Below are 17712 nucleotides of genomic sequence, written 5' to 3'. Positions count from 1 at the left end.
CCCCCCCATATTGAAACAGGTTCTCTCAGGGTATTTGTCTGGCCCATTCCATGATGCGATCTACTTTTCTGACAGTGTCCTTCTTTGGAGAAGGTGGTTTTAAGTATGTTAAGGTGTGTATATTGAACTTTCTTTTTAGAGCATATTCTGTGATATGTTTAATTATAGTATGTTAGAGAGCCCATAGATGTCTCTGTGCATGCTGAATAGATTTACAGGCAGGATGTAGTCTCTGGAAACAAAGGAGACAGAAAGGAAAGGAAACTGTAAAGCAAACCTATTTGTGTGTCTATTTTGTATTTGTTGTCTTTAATAAATGCCTCCTGTTTGAGGCAGGCTGAGATTTCATGTATCATGACAATACCTAACATTTTTTACTCATATTTCATTCTTGAATAGAATTCAATTTGACAGGATCCCTTTAAGTCTTTTCATGTTAAACAATTAAAAAAAAAAACAACTTGATCCACCTGAGTAGAGTTCTGCTGATCAATTTTCAGTGGGGGGTGGAAAAAAATCTAATTTTCTGCTCAGATAATCACAATTACCATTGTTCCGTGTCATCTATCAATGAAAAGCTGCCTAAGTATTTAAAGAGGCAAACTATTCTGGTGTGAATATAATTTTAAAGTGACAGCCTTATTATTCTCTATGGATAAATATTCTCTGGCGATTTTTGTCTAGAGGCTAAGTTTCAGTTACATGTTTCACATTATTTAAATTTATTTTTCATTTGAAATTTAAAGCAAATAGTTTCTTGTTCCCCAAAGGAGTTTAGAAGTGTCAGCCTCTATTTCAGAGTGCAAGAAAGAAAGTGGATTCTTGTCAGTTAACAAGTTCTCAGTCCTTTGATTTGTCAATTACTCAACAAACCGTACTCCATAATACACACAGAATTTCACTTTAGCGTTTACTTTTCTTGATCCCTTTTAAACAAACATTCTCCTGTCATGCACATCTTCCCCCCTCCCAACCCTACAGAGCAGTGCAAGAGGAAGAAATTAAAGTGAAGGGAAGGGGATAGCATCCTTTGTAATGCTTATACTCAAGGTAAAAGCAGAACACGATAGGAAGCTATGCTCCCAGGATGCTGGAGCTTATTACCACACAACATGACAAAGTTGTGGTGATTTGGGTAGGAGGAGGAGTCTTGCAGACAGGAACTAAAAAGGGCAAAATTATCAAAGAGAGATGAAAGAATAAGTTTTCCTGTATTGATTAAGCAATTCTTTTAAAAGGAAGAACCTTTCTGCCATGCTGTTCAACATAAAGATCCAGCTGAAGCCATAATGACTAGCAGCAGAAGTACAAGAAAACCACAAAGAAAACCTTTTCTTTTGAGATTCCCAGCCCCAAGATGTTCAGGTGGCTTGGGTACGTCTCAGGTAACCATCTGAACTGAACTCCAGATCCCTCATTGTTGGCATTCATAAGAATTGCCATGTCAGATGAGATACTATACTAAATGGACCCAGGTATCCTGTGTCTGACTGTTGGCAGAACTGGCTGCATCAGAGGAAAGTCCCTGCTGTCTGCAATTCAGGTGACATTGACCTAGAAAACTAGACATATGAACTTCTCTCATTTTCCACTATTCTACCTCATTTCAGTTTTAGGCTAAAAACAAAAAACAAGCCCTCACAAACCAGTGACAATTATCCAGAACTGCTGACTTGTCCTCATCCTCTCAACTTCTTAAAGTGGTTTGTCCTGCTTTCAGCAAATCATTGGCATGCCAGCTCAGACTATGCCAGCCTTGAACGCTGGTTTGCTTGGTACCTCACCAAGCTTTAATTATTCCATGCCTGAGTAAGCTTCTACACTCAGTATTGGAGTTTGGCTGCTTTCCACTGAAGGCTTCCCATTTCCCCCACCTGTTTATCTCATTTCACGCATACTCTCATTTCATAAAATAAAAGTGAACAATACCTGATTACACATGCATCACTACACCACAGTGCTCTCACAACAAGCATCTAACTTAATGAATAAATAAAGCCAGAAATCAAAAGCGTAGCATAAATGCCACTATATGCTCTCTTTATTTGGTTGGAAATCCTATGTCATAATGTATCTGCCAATTAAAATTAGCCATTTGCAGTCACTTCGATGTGATTCTCATAAAAATTAGGACAATTTCTTGTAGCTCCCTATTTCAGCTTTGCCTTGTAAAAATTTTTCTGTTTGCTTCTGAATTTAATCTACTTCTCCAAGGTTTCCTCAGAAATATTGTAAAGGACAATAACACAAACAAGTGTGCCATGTATGCACTTGTACACCATTGAATCAAGCTGCAATTGTTAGCCAATAACTTTTGTTAGATTCTTCTTTCCAGTTATTTTCATGAACTTTTTGTCCTTTTTCCAATAAAAAGGAAACTTTGGAGATCTCACTCTCTCCTGACTAGGCTATATATACACACAACAGGCCGATTTTTAAGATCAATATTTAGGGTTACCCAAAAGTGTCATTTGAACAGGTAAATTGTTACTTGGTAAACAAGATCTAGTTTACAGCCTAATAATAGGGGTATTTAAGGGCTGAAGTACCAATTTCGGTGCCGAGATTCAGCATGGAAGAAGAATTTTGCTTTGTTTTAAAGGAGAATCAGGAAATCTGGCTATAATTTATTACGTGTGGTGGCTATTCTTTCTCAGTAGTCTGATCATTACCAGCACATATTTAAAGTTTTTTAAGTTGGGAGGGAATAGAAATTTGGGATCTTGCCATTCCCACATTTTTTCTATCTGCAAAGGCCCTCCCCTCTTTGTCAAACCAACATGCACTTCATTCAAGCTGAGGAGGCTAATCCAGATTTCGAAGGCACACTCCATGGCTCAGCCACAGGGATTTTGCTCCACACAGCCAGAGACATCTGCTCAAGAGCAATTCAGCTCCCGGGGCCCTGCTAGCTAGCAGCATTTGAATTTGCACTGCTGGCAGATAGACTGCAGGAGGACTCCTGTGGCTTTAATGATCTCTTCTAAAACACTGACTGACCTTTAGCTGCCAAATTGACTTTAATAAAATGGTCTGGCTGGATTTGTTTAACCGGTACTTTCTGAGAACCTATAATCAATATGCACTAAATCTGCACTTGCTGAGGTAAAGGGCAGCCTCCATGTGGACTAACACCACCAATGACACTTTTCCCTTTCTGGATACCAGCACGAGGAATCAATTGCACACATAAGCCATGGAGGAAACGGAATAGCAGTAAGTAGCATGCAAAACGTAAAAATATGAATCCTTGTAACAGCATTGGCACCCACTTTTTGTGAGTGCCCCCTTCTGGTTGGGCATGTCTGCATTCTTTAGTTCTGGTGACCCCTTTCAGTGGTTCTCAGGCGGGTTTGTCAACAACACATTGCTCCGGCTGAGTTACACTGTCTGCATGTTAACCAGCACAAACCCCTTCCGTGGTAAACGGTCCACCACGGCCTATCTTAGTATCCCTCTGGTGGTGTCTCTCCCCAGCCTTCCCTGCGCTGTGGTGTTTAAGAAGTCCCGCCATGGTATATAGGGCTGTATCCCCAGGGCTTCCTCCCTGGAGACACTATCTTCCTGCAGTCCTCCCCAGGCTCAGTCCCTACTCAGTCCTAGCAACCAGCCAGGCGCTCCCTCAATGCTCCTCCGGTGCCTGATAGCAAACCGTCCACAGCCCTGCTGCTCTTCCAGGCACCAGGCCTGCAGTCCTTTCTTCTCCTGCTCCAACCAGCAACTAACTACTGCTCCGCAGCTCCTTTTATATGGCTTTCCTGGGCCCTGATTGGCTACTTCCTCTGCAGCCACTTTAGCCTGCTTGGACCTCTCCACTGCTCCTTCCCTGGGATGGGTGTGGCAGAACCGTGAGGCCTCCAGCAGGGGACCTCTGGGCCTAGTCCACACCATGACAATCCTGGCATGTAAGAGTTTTGTGGGATAAACTTTATTTATACAAAGTTGCTGAAGTAAAGACATAGTGATTAATTCTAAGGGAAATATGATATAGGAGTAACAATACATTTGTGTATGCACTATCCCATTAATTTATCTGAGAATCTATGGATTGTCTTTTAGACGTAGAATCCTGCCAATTCCTTTTTTTAAAAAAACCTATGTCCATTTCACAAAATGATGGCACCACTAGCCTGTAAACCTCCAGAATATCTGTCGCAACAAAAGAAAAAAAATGGAGCAAAGTACGATATTTATGACGACTTTACTAAGCAAACAAAACTTTTTCCTTCCATATGACAACTGATCGCAGAAAAGAGACAAAGATCAATGAAAGAAGCATCAAATAAATCTGCTACAGAGTCAATAGAAAGTAACAAGAAGAGGGGAAATAAGTTGTATTGCTTCATTAAGAAACATCTTGAAAGCTGTGCTCTGCAGAGGTGGGGCAAGAAACGAAGTTAAAGAGCAAAATTCTGAATTATGGGAAACACATACACATTAGAGATGGGACCATTCCAAAGAGATCAAATCCAGATTTGAATTCAGGGTGTTCAGATCAATGGAAATGATTTGGGGCTCACTCTTATTTGGCTTTACTAATAGTATGCATTGATTGCACTTGTACATGGCACAAATACATTTGGGGCAGGAGTACCCCTGAGACATAATTTTGACTCCAGCAATGCACTTGTACAGGGGATTAACAGGGTGCAAGGAGCCCCCCATGCACTACTGTAATAATTTATCTGTATTGTGGGTAGCACCATGTGGGACAAAACAGCCTCCGTGGGGCAGCTGCATCCCGTTCTCCATGTAGGGAGAAGCCTTGATTCTATCCCGGTTGCACCAGCCAGCACAACTGAGCAGGTGCAGAGTGACAGTAAGCTGTGCCAAGTAAAGGAGCAAAGAAGAAACCTGGCACCAGACTATGGCTCCCAGGTGTCACCATCTGATCCCCTGTACTTGGGGCAGTGAAGCTTCACATTGCAACATTCCTGGGACTTGTGGCAAAAGCACTACATAGCCCCTACAATGTAAATTGTACAAAGCATTGATAGAGACTCTCATAATGCGCAGTATGAGAGAGAGAGAGAGAGAGTCAACTGTAGGATAACAGAAAGAAAGTTTTAAAGAGAAGATTTAAAGAGAATAATAATAATACCACCCCCTCAGACTTACATAGCACTTCTCATCAGTAGATATCAAAACACTTTATAAAAGGTAAACACTGAGGCACAGAGGTGCAGTGACTTGCCCTAGGTCACCCAGTAGGCCTGTGGAAGATCAGGAGTAGAACCCAGATCTCCTGAGTCCCAGTCTAGTGCTCCATCCACTATGCAACACAACCTCAATTTATTTAGTTTGGGTCACAGTCTGCCAGTTTCACAACCACAGATCAGCTTCTGAGCTTACAGTTGTGTAAAAGTGGAGAACACCCCACCACACACACAACACCACAGGGAAGACACAGGAAGATGGCAAAGAAAGATCCTGTCGGTTGCCAGCAGGAGGGGAGGGAAGCGAAGCAGGTGGATATCTGAGGATTCCTGCACCAAGTGCCTCCTATAGTGTAAAATCAGCTGGGTGTTTTGGTTTGTTTTTGGGGGTGGAGGTTGTAGGATAACCCCTCCCGCACACTCTTAACTTAAAACAAAACTGGAAAAGAAATGTAAATGATAGTTTATGGGCCCAGTACTCATGCAGGGATAGTGGGCAGTGCAGAGCTGCACCATGCCTTGGGCAGCCCCAGCAGGGACTGTGTGCTCAGAGGATACCCAAGGCTGCATCAGCCCCATCAGATAATGCAGTACAATCCACTTGCTGCTCCACAGGCTGGGGCTGCAGGGGTATGACCCCCCTTCTCCTATACATCCATGTGGAATGCCCCTGAGGGTGCCTGGAGGGAGCAATCCATGCACTCGGAGGAGTTTGTTTGACTACAGATTGAATATGAATTCAGTACAGACTTAAATATGTGGTTTTCTGTAGGTCATCTCCCTCCTCATGCCATCACACTATTTGTATTAGTTAGCAACTTGGGACCCCAATCAAGATCAGGCCCCATTGTACTCTGCTGGCTGAGTTTCTGGGTGGGTTACTTTGGCAAGGTCCCAGGTCCCCATTATAGCGCAGCTGTATCTGCTTCAGGTGCTTGTGTCTTCTCCACACTTCACCACCAACACTCCTTCCCTGACTCACTTTATTATCTAACATTATAACGTATTCTATTGAAGCACCCTAGGGAGTGCACTGTTTGACTATAGCATGGCTTCAGATCACAGTTTTAACAGAGTTTGGAACCATGTTTGGTGAGGACTCTAACCCTGCTTTAGACTGAAAACACTTTCAGTCAAGGATTGTATGCTACTCTGTATTTGTACGGCACCTACCACATTGGGGTCTCTAGGTACGTCTGTAATAATGATAATAAATATCACCACCCTCCTGGAATCTGTAACCATGTTTGTATGGTAAGAAGCTACCATCTTCACAATCTGGTGTAAAGCAGGCTAGAGAGAATGCAAAATCTATTTCAACAGGTTATGGAGGACTTATAAGTAGTATGTGTAAATGGGTGAAGGGTTAAAGAAAAATTGTTGTTAATTTAAAAGTGGTTTTGGTCAATTAGTTGGGTTTTTTTTTTGGGGGGGGGGGGGAGTTTGAAGGCACAAGGGAAGAATCTTAGAATACTGACGATTCAAAAATCAGTTCATTATTCTTAGTCCTTCTCTAGAACAGGCTAAACATGACAACTCACTGATTATCTTAAATATAATACAAAAGAATTAGCACTTAAACATTTTCAGTAATGCACCCTTCATTGTAATTAGATGTAGTGATCAGAATATGCTTTCAATTGCATGGCAGTTTTCCCTTAATATCAAAGCTCAGCGATGCTAGTTATTTACATAATTATCAGCAGCGGTAATACAACTTAACACACAGTTGCCATTTTTTCCAGTGGAGCTTCCATATAATTACCACGCAGCTCCTGCCAAATACCCTGAAGTGTTGTGGGGTGACTATGTAAATAACCTGGTTCACTCTTATCAGTAGAATTTATTCCTGCTCTATTAAATACACACCAATGTTTTCAAATAACTTCTCTATAAGCACTTGTAACTGAGATGAGCTGATCCTGTAGGAAAGAACCCCTTCTGCATCATCAAGAAATGGCAAACTACTACTGACAGCCTGTCTCGCAGAGTGTCTCTATGGTACTTAGGTTTTAGTCACATCCTAGGCCACGCCATCCTCCGCTATCTGCAGGACTGGGAAGTGATTTCAGCATTTTTGGCTTACCATCAATGTTTGATGGAGAATTAATGATAGGCATGGGTAAATAAAAGTGCTCCCCCACCAGCCCTCCCAAGGAGGGCTTTAAAAAAAAAAAGGTAGCTAAACCATTTGTCAACATTTGTAAGCATTTAGTTTCCTATTTTCTGCAGCAATCTGTCCTTTCTTAATAAGCTATGCCAAAAAAAAGAGTCACTCGGAACAGTAATTTGTGGAATGATTTTTTGCTTACTACATTTTTCAAAATGGAAATCATGTCAGCACATGAGTTATGTCCCAGCAAAGCAATATTCCTCAATATCTTTCTAGTCACATCCTGTAGGAAAACAATTTCAGCTTCAAGAAATATGGGTGAGTTTCTTAGCTTCTGACTCTCAGTGTCTGAGTGTAGCTAAATGACAATGATGCTCTTGATCAAGGTCTAAATTGTATTTTGCTCTATGTGCTCTGTATCTAGATTTCCTGGACCATAAGATAAGGCAGGCACTTTAATACAGATGTTTTACCCCTATCCTCTTGGTAGGATCTCTGCTAATTTATTCAAATATTGTTTTCTGTTTGACCCATTCATAGTTCCAATGGTACCAATTTCTTTATCCCAAATATCAGTTCAGGCCAACAATGCTCCTATGGGGTTATGCTTGAGCTTTCTACTATTAGAAGAGTGGATAAAATATGCCCACCATGCATGACAAGCTCGATTGGGCACCCAATTAAGAATGAGCTGACAGAAAATATTCAAAACCCTCTCTCCACAAAGGTGGGAGTGGATGACGGAACAGAAATGAATGAGGACCGTGTGTTATGCACAGGATATTTTTTCTGAATAGGATGGTCAGTTCAGGAAAGACGACGACAGAGTCTTGCACAAAGACCGACCATTTCCAGAACCAAGCAGTGAAAAGATGAGGCTGCCCAGAAGACAGGAAGAGATGATGGAGATAGCCAGGGACTGGAGCTAAAGGAAAAATAAGGACAAAATGTACAGGACACAAGTCAGGGGAACCCAATTTCCATTCCAGAATACTGAAAGAACTAGAACATGAGACTGCTAGTCTGGTAGCAAGTATTCTTAATACATTTATTCACGGATAGCACCATCTAACTGCAGAATAGCTAATATTGTACCTATATTTAAGAAAGGGAAAAAATGTTCCAAGCAATTACAGATCTATTAGTATAATCTCAAGTATGCAAGACTTTGGAACAAATTGTGAAGGAAAGAATAATTAAATTCAAAACAGTAAATGGAAAAGGGGATGTAATGCATCATGGTTTACCAAAGGTAGATCAAGCCAGATTAAATGGATTTCCTCCTCTGATAAAACAACTGATTTATTTTAGATAAGGGAAATCTTTATGGAAATCCAAAAATCATTTGACACAGTACCACACGAGAAAATATTAGTTAAATTTGAGACGATGGGGATTAGAACAAGAATTGTAGGTTGGATAAGGAACCAATGAAAAGGGAGAAGGCTTTAGGTTGTGCTGAAAGGTGAACTATAGGATTGGAGTGAAGTTACTAGTGGACTTCTTTGAGGATCAATCTTGGGACCAATCTTGTTCAGTATTTTTATTAATGACTTTGGCACAAAAAGTGAGTGCGTTTTAATGAAACTTTCTGATGATAAAGTTAGGGGGCATCAGTGATACAGAGGAGGATCAGAAATGATAAACTAAAATGAACCATTTCAGGAATGCCAAAATGTTTAAAAATGAAATAAAAAATAAAATTTATTTTGGAAATGTTTTCTCAGCTCAGCATTCCACAAAATGTTTTAATATTTCAAACTTTCATCCCAACTTGGGAGGAAAACAAATGTCAAAATACCAGAATTTTCTGCAGGCTGGAAATTCCATATTTCAGTCTGCTCCTGCATTTTGCATCATTGAACACGTGTGTGCGAAATTGAAATGCAGCTCTGTATTAAGCCTGCTGAAGTCCTGCAGCGGATATGAGCATAGCCAGGGTGAGTCTGTCTGAGGATTGGGGAAGTAAAGGTGCAAACTTCTCCATATAGAATTCACAAGATTTCTAAAATTTCATATTCATTTTAGTGCTTGGGCTGAGGTTTACAGTGGGATCCCTAGTTGCCCTTTCAATCAATGTCCCTGAACAGAGAATTGTGGGACAAGAAGGGTTAACATCCCAAATGTGTTCTTGCAATTAAGGCAATAGAATGGGGCTTAGGATATCTATATTCATTTCCTGGCTCTGCTACAGACACCTTGCTGTGGGAAGAGCCTGCAGGTGAAGGGGCCACAGGGACAATCTGGCTGCTGCTCCCCACAGCTCCCATTGGCTGGGAACAGAGAACCATGGCCACCGGGAGCTGCTGGGGGCAGTGCCTGCGGATGGTCAACATCAGCAAAACGTCTCATGGCCCACAATCAGATTACCCTGATGGGCGGCATGTGGCCCGTGGCCGCAGGTTGCCCACCACTGCTGTAAACTCTTTGGGCAGGGACTGTCTCATGCTATAGTGTTTTCTACAATGGACCCTGATTTTGATTGGGAAATATAGCTTATACTGTAGTACAATAATAATAAGCTATTGTTGCTGATACAGTCTGTGCTCTATTGTAGCTTTCCCTAAAGCTCACTTCACAAAGCACCTGTTAAATGTCAACATACCCACATTACCATCTCATCCCTGCAGTGCCACCATAGTCAATAACAGCAAATCAAAGAACAGCATGATGCTAAATGAAAACCTTATTGCTCAAGACCTTTCTTTACTCTTGGAGTCTAGGTTTAACGAAGAGGCTATTTGAAGGGAAAAAAAAGTTCATAGGTTTAAGGGCATTGCCTATAGAGGCTTCAACAACTGACATACTGCTATGCCAGCTTCTACTTTGTAATCCAAACAGCTGAGAGTGGGAAACTCTTATCCACATTTATCAACTGACAAATGACGTGCAAAATGAAAAGGTAAAGCACTTACTGTAATTGCAGAGAGCAACACGATTTTCATGTGACAACTTGGGAATTTTCCCCATGGATTCAGCACTGTATCCCCATCTGCATATATTGATCTCCTTTAAATCCACATAAGAAATTAACACAAGCCTGATTATATACATTTGAAGGCAGTTTTTCAGTTCCCATTTACGTTGATGGTTAGTATTAGTGTAGTAAGAGCAAAATGGCATTTTATAGCAGGCACAGAAAGATTCAAGCACTCCCTAAAGCTTTTTATACTACAGAACCAAGTATCCCTTCTTTCTACAAAACCTATGCCCCCGCCCCCTTCCATGGGGCCACCCTAAAGGTTACTGACTAAAAGCTTAATTGTGAGTAAGAGGCAGCACCTAGTAGCATTGCCACAGGATTATATCAAGAACAGAATGTGACTCAGGCCATGTCTACACTACAAAATTATGTCAGGCCATTAAAAGTCCGGTTGGTGGCACAGCGGAACCAAGGCAGCTCCTGGAAGCAATTGGCATGTCCCTGTGGCTCTTAGGTGCAGGGATAATCAGGGCAACTCCACATGCTGCCCGTGCCCCAAGCTCCGCCTCCGCAGCTCCCATTGGCCGGGAACTGCGGCGAATGGGAGCTGCAGGGGCAGCACCTACGGGCTGCAGGGACATGGAGCTGAGCGGAACCAGGACAGGCAGGGAGCCTGCCTTAGCCCTGCTGTGCTGCCAACCAGGAGCTGCTTGAGGTAAGCAGCAGCAGGCTGGAGCCTGCACCCTGAACTCCCTGCCGCAGGTCAGAACCCCCATCCCGTACCCTATCTGCCTCCCAGAGCCCGCACCCCGCATCCCCTCCCTACCCCAATCCTCTTCCCCAGCTCTGAGCCCCCTCCTGCACCCAAACTCCCTCCTGGAGCCTGCACTATGCACCCCCTCCCACAATCCAAACCCCTTGGCCCCAGCCTGGGGCCCCCTCCTGCACCCCAAACTCCTCATCCCCAGCCTTTTCCCAGAGCCCACACCCCAACCCCATCCCAGCCCAGAGCCCCCTCCCACACTTGAACTGCTCATTTCTTTCCTCACCCTGGAGCCCGCACCCCTAGCTGGATCCCTCACCCCTCCCAAACCCCAACCCCCAGGCCCACCCTGGTGCGAGTGAGGGTGGGGGAGAGTGAGCCACAGAGGGAGGGGGGGAATGGAGTGAGCAGGGGTGGGGCAGGGATGTTCAGTTTTGTACAATTAGAAAGTTGGCAACCCTAATATTTGGAAGGGACAGGCAAGGCAAGTCTATGTCCCCTTCCCAACCCTGCTCACCTCTCCTCACCGACCTATGCAGGAAAGAAAGTAGCAGCCCCACAAAGGCTGCTTCATAGAATCATCCTGCTTCTCCTCAATACGCATAGCCCATGCAAGGGAGCACAGGGATACTAAATTAGATCCAATTAGTACCCTGCACAGGCACACAGGCTGACTGGAGATCTCACTCTGAAACATCAGTAGTGCTGCTATCTGAGTTGTATCTGACCAAAGTCATCCACTCTTACACAGTACACCCCACATGGCAGTAGACTAGAGCTGGTCAGGAATTTTCCAACGGAAAATGTTCTTTTCACAAACAAATAAAAAATTAAATTAAATTAAATTAAAATATTTCTGCTGGAAAATTTCAGTTTTTCCAAAACATGTTGATGTTTCCAGTGGGAAAAAATCAAACTGATAGCTCCTTGGCTTCCCTCCTGGAAGGCTGTCAGTTTCACTTTCTGCCTCTCCAGCAGGGCTGGGGGAGAAAGAGGGAGCCTACCAGCTGGAGACAAGGCAGACTGAGTGAAATTGACAAGGGCCTTCCATGCAGGCAGGCGCAAACTGAAAAAGTCCTTTTCTGTTTTCCCAAAATGGACTTTTTCCAGAAACCTCTTCCCATGAAAAACTTCACATCTTTGACTTTTCATCACGATTCAGGATGGAAATTGATCGTTTTTTGCTTGCAGACATTGCCATTTTCTACGGGAAACCCATAAACAGGAAAGTGACTCTTAAACATTTTCTTTCTTCCATCATCACCGGTTTCCTCAATCTGTCTGACAAACTCTGTTGTTGGGGTTTTATTTTCTTTAGTTCAAAACCTTCCCCTATGGCAGAATCAGTTCTGAATGCTGTGAGAAACATAACTATGCTTTCTTTTTTTAACCATTCTATTCTTCAGTATTGTTATTTTTGGTCCCAACTTGTAGAAGCCTGAGTTTCCAATATATTAGACCAAGCAGTGGCCGCTTGTTCACCTCTGGCCTTTGCTTCCAAATCTATGGATATCTTGGCTCAAGTCCCAGCATTTCACATTAACCTGGCTCATTAGGGAAGGGAATCTGTTAAGCATTGGAGACAGTATTGAATTTGGCTTACTTTCAGGCACCCTAATAAATTTGGCCCCTCCACACACTTTTTTTCATTTGCACACAGCTGAAAGTAATAAGCATTTTATCCCAGGGCAATATCTTTAAGATGGTGGTGTCTTCCTAGTCTCATATCAATCTCCTCTACACCTATCTGCCCCATTCCAAATGGAAACACAAACCTTTGAACACATCACTTCTGATCCTCTGGGCTGAAATTACAATATATTAGAGAATGGCCACACATCTGTGTATTGTCTTTTAATTCAACCACACTAAGACAATGGCCCTAATTCAGGAAAGCATAATTATTCAGGAAGGGCTCTTATGCACAAGCTTAAGTACCACTGAAGTCAATGTAATTTAAGCACTAGCTTAGAGTTAAGTATGAGTATGTATGGACAAAATTAGAAAAGCCAAGGCACAAAATGAGATCAAACTAGCTAGGGACATAAAAGGAAACAAGAAAACATTCTACAAATATATTAGAAGCAAGGACAGAGTTACTCAATGAGTGGGGGAAAGACAATAACCGAAAATGTGGAAATGGCAGAGGTGTTTAATGACTTCTTTGTTTCGGTTTTCACCAAGAAGTTTGGTGGCAATTGGACATCTAACATAGTGAATGCCAGTGAAAATGAGGTAGGATCAGGAGTCTAAAATATGGAAAGAACAAGACAAAAATTACTTAGACAAGTTAGATGCCTTCAAATTACCAGGGCCTGACGAAATGCATCCTAGAATACTCAAAGAGAATCATAGAATCATAGAATATCAGGGTTGGAAGGGACCTCAGGAGGTCATCTAGTCCAACCCCCTGCTCAAAGCGGGACCGATCCCCAATTAAATCATCCCAGCCAGGGCTCTGTCAAGCCTGACCTTAAAAACTTCTAGGGAAGGAGATTCCACCACCTCCCTAGGTAAAGCATTCCAGTGTTTCACCACCCTCCTAGTGAAAAAGTTTTTCCTAATATCCAACCTAAATCTCCCCCACTGCAACTTGAGACCATTACTCCTTGTTCTGTCATCTGCTACCACTGAAAACAGTCTAGAGCCATCCTCTTTGGAACCCCCTTTCAGGTAGTTGAAAGCAGCTATCAAATCCCCACTCATTCTTCTCTTCCGTAGACTAAACATCCCCAGTTCCCCTCAGCCTCTCCTCATAACTCATGTGTTCCAGTCCCCTAATCATTTTTGTTGCCCTCCACTGGACTCTTTCCAATTTTTCCACATCCTTCTTGTAGTGTGGGGCCCAAAACTGGACACAGTACTACAGATGAGGCCTCACCAGTGTCAAATAGAGCTGACTGAGGAGGTATCTGAGCCATTAGCAATTAACTTTGAAAAGTCATGCAAGATGGGAGACATTCCAGAAGACTGGAAAGGGGCAAATATAGTGCCCATCTATAAAAAGGGAAATAAGGACAACCTGGAGAATTACAGACCAGTCAGCGTAACTTCTGTACCCGGAAAGATAATGGAGCAAATAATTAAGCAATCAATTTGCAAACACCTAGAAGATAATAAGGTGATAAATAACAGTCAGCATGGATTTGTCAAGAACAAATCATGTCAAACCAAATGGATAGCTTTCTTTGACAGGGTAACAAGCCTTGTGGATAAGGGGAAGCGGTAGATGTGGTGTATCTTGACTTTAGTAAGGCTTTTCATACTGTCTCGCATGACCTTCTCATAAACAAACTAGGAAAATACAACCTAGATGGAGCTACTATAAAGTGGGTGCATAAGTGGTTGGAAAATCATTCCCAGAGAGTAGTTACCAGTGGTTCACAGTCATGCTGGAAAGGCATAATGAGTGAGGTCCCGCAGGAATCAGTTCTGGGTCCGGTTCTGTTCAATATCTTCATTAATGATTTAGATAATGGCATAGAGAGTACACTTAAAAAGTTTGAGGACGATATTAAGCTGGGAGGGGTTGCAAGTGCTTTTGAGGATAGGACTAAAATAGAAAATGATCTGGACAAACTGGAGAAATGGTCTGAAGCAAATAGGATGAAATTCAATAAGGACAGATGCAAAAGTATTCCACTTAGGAAGGAACAATCAGTTGCACACATACAAAATGGGAAATGACTGCCTAGGAAGGAGTACTGAGGAAAGGGATCTGGGGGGTCATAGTGGATCACAAGCTAAATATGAGTAGTGTAATGCTGGTGCAAAAAAAAGTGAACATCATTCTGGGATGTATTAGCAGGAGTATTGTAAGCAAGACACAAGAAGTAATTCTTCTGCTCTGCTCCGTGCTGATTAGGCCTCAACTGGAATATTGTGTCCAGTTCTGGGCGCCACATTTCAGGAAAGATGTGGACAAAGTCCAAAGAAGAGCAACAAAAATGATTAAAGGTCTAGAAAATATGACCTCTGAGGGAAGATTGAAAAAATTGGGCTTGGTTAGTCTGGAAAAGAGAAGACTGAGAGGGGACATGATAACAGTTTTCAAGTACATAAAAGGTTATTACAAGGAGGAAAGAGAAAATTTGTTTTCTTAACCTCTGAGGATAGGGGAAGAAGAAATGGGCTTAAATTGCAGCAACGGCGGTTTAGGTTGGACAATAGGAAAAACGTCCTAACTGCAGAATGATTAAGCACTGGAATAAATCATCTAGGGAGGTGGCAGAATCTCTGTCATTCGGTATTTTTAAGAGCCGCTTGGATAAACACCTGTCAGGGATGGTCTAGATAATACTTAGTCCTGCCTTGAGTGCAGGGGACTGGACTAGATGACCTCTCAAGGTCCCTTCCAGTTCTATGATTGTATAAGCTTAAGTGCTTTCCTGAGTCTGGGTCTTTATCTTTGCCACCAAGAGACAGCTGAATGTTCTAACCATGGGGATATAGCCCTCAAAAATGGATCTCACTTGCTGTATCACTACACCATGGGCCTGTCTCCCATATATATTAAGTCTCCTTTTACACTGCTCTGCCAATGTAAAGGGGGCGTAAAAGTGCCCACTTTAAGTCCCATTTACACTTCCCTACTAATGGGAAGGGACCTTAATGTAAATGAGAAAAAGTCCCTGCATCATTTTGCAATAGGATTCAGTTTAACTGGAGCAGAGCCTAATGCTAACAATGGATGCTGTTTCATATTAAAAAGCTCTTTCGCTGCCAAGTTCTCGGAGATATCTTCATTTTCTGTCCTTTTACAGTTAGTGGCAAATGGTGTTTCCCTAGCAACTTATACACCGTTCCCTCAAAACATTTCCCATATGTGTTCTATAAGCAACTGATGGAAGATGACAGGTTAGATAACAATTGCTAGATACAACACTTCACCACACTGCAAAATGTCACTCCCCATTTATGGTTCAAAAAGGGCATGCTGAATGTATTAGTTCTACTAATCAACGACATATCTCTGTGCGCTTCCATCATTCACAGAGCTCAGAGTGTAGCTATTAACCTAACTTACTTTCCTTTGGAGGAAAGTTCCTTTGTAGCTTTACGTTATTCAGGAACGTCCATAAAGCGTTGACTGGTAGCTCCCATTCTTTATTATTAGAGTTGAGCAAACAAACAATTTACTCATTGAGTTTCTCCTTTTTTTTTTTTCAAGCGTGTCAGACATTTGTGAGCAGGTTACAGTATTGCTCAGATTTCTCAGTTCTCTAATACTATTCACTCTGTTTTGTGCAACACATTTTCCCTTGCATCAATAATTCAACTGCAAATATTTTAAATTTGTGCAGTGGTGGTAAGTTACATACTGTACATCATTCCTGCTCCCTGACTGGGTCATTTATGTAACCAACCAACATAGCTCCAAGTTCTAACATTATAATAGAATAGTTAATTGGAAGTTTGCTTTTGCTGAATAGTTACACTTAGTTCACCTTTTGCAAATGTGTGCACTAGGCAGGACAATACATGCAGGCAAACCTCGTACAGCATTAATGAGAACGCTGCTGCATAGCAGGCAAGTTACTCCCACCTCGTGGACTGAAGCCAGACAATGGAGCTTGTAAATAAGTGACTTATTAGCATGATGAGGATCAGGCTTCAAGAACACATCCTCTCAGAACTGCTCCCATAATGCCCTTTATGCCCTACTGATGTTTGAAGATCAGGTGTGCAAAGAAATTGAGACTACAACACACAGAGGAAATAGGTAGGATGATATTACTCAAGATGAACTTTAGTCAGGGCTCCAAAGTTCACACACAATGAATATGCTTTAGTCAAACACAAAACAGGGGGAAATGGGTGAAATTCTATGGCTTCTGTTATACAGCAGGTCCGACTAATCATCTAATGGCCTCTTCTGGCCTTAAACCCTGTGAATCTTACAAGTAGCCATGGGATCATTAGTGAATGCAAATGGATCTCTGTTTTACATCTGTTCAAAAGACAGCACCCGTGGCAGCCCTCTGTCCTCTATTGCTGGAATATTGGCTCAGTACTGAGTTAGAAGGATGAGCACCAACTCCGCAAAACCCACTTCCCACAAGACTTAAAGTGTTCCTTGGAGACCTCCCACCCAAGTGTCGACTCACTCAGCCCCATTTAGCCAACTTCAGTCATAGCCCAAAGGGCAGAAACACACAAAGAGTAAATGCATTATGACTGGCTGGATACAAACTGCAGACACATGCTGACAATTCTCCAGCGTGTTTTTGCTGAGGGAAGGTGGTCAGTGAAAGACAAACAGATACATCTAGGGGATGAACAAGGCCACCCGGCATTTACAGAAGCTGAACACATGCTGGCAGAGAACTATTGACAAAACTCCTGCATGCACACCGTGGCACCTGGACCCCACCCCAGGAAGGCTGATGTCCAGTAGCACTTTGAGGTTTCACCAAGGAAGCCTTGCACCTGCTTGGATCCCAAGAGTTTCCCACGAGACCAGTGACCTCTGCTGAGGCACCACTGCTAAATGCAAGTAAGGGAATAATACACCAATTCAGACCTCCACGTCTGGGGTGGAGGCAACTGGGGCACAATGGTGTGTATCCCTGGCACAGCCTGTTCCTGTGGGAGAAATGGACAATGGTGCAGGTGCTCCCACTACACGTGAGGGATGTTATTTTCCAGCCCTCCCAAAGGCACACCCAGGTTTCAAGAGTGAATGTTCTGCCTCCCTGCTCCTTTCTACTACAACAGCTTCTTTTTATAGCTGCCTGTCAAATGAGGGACCTAATCC

This window comes from Eretmochelys imbricata, chromosome 15 (genome assembly GCF_965152235.1).
Source record: "Eretmochelys imbricata isolate rEreImb1 chromosome 15, rEreImb1.hap1, whole genome shotgun sequence".
Taxonomy (NCBI): domain Eukaryota; kingdom Metazoa; phylum Chordata; order Testudines; family Cheloniidae; genus Eretmochelys; species Eretmochelys imbricata.
Note: the sequence above shows the minus strand (reverse complement) of the source record.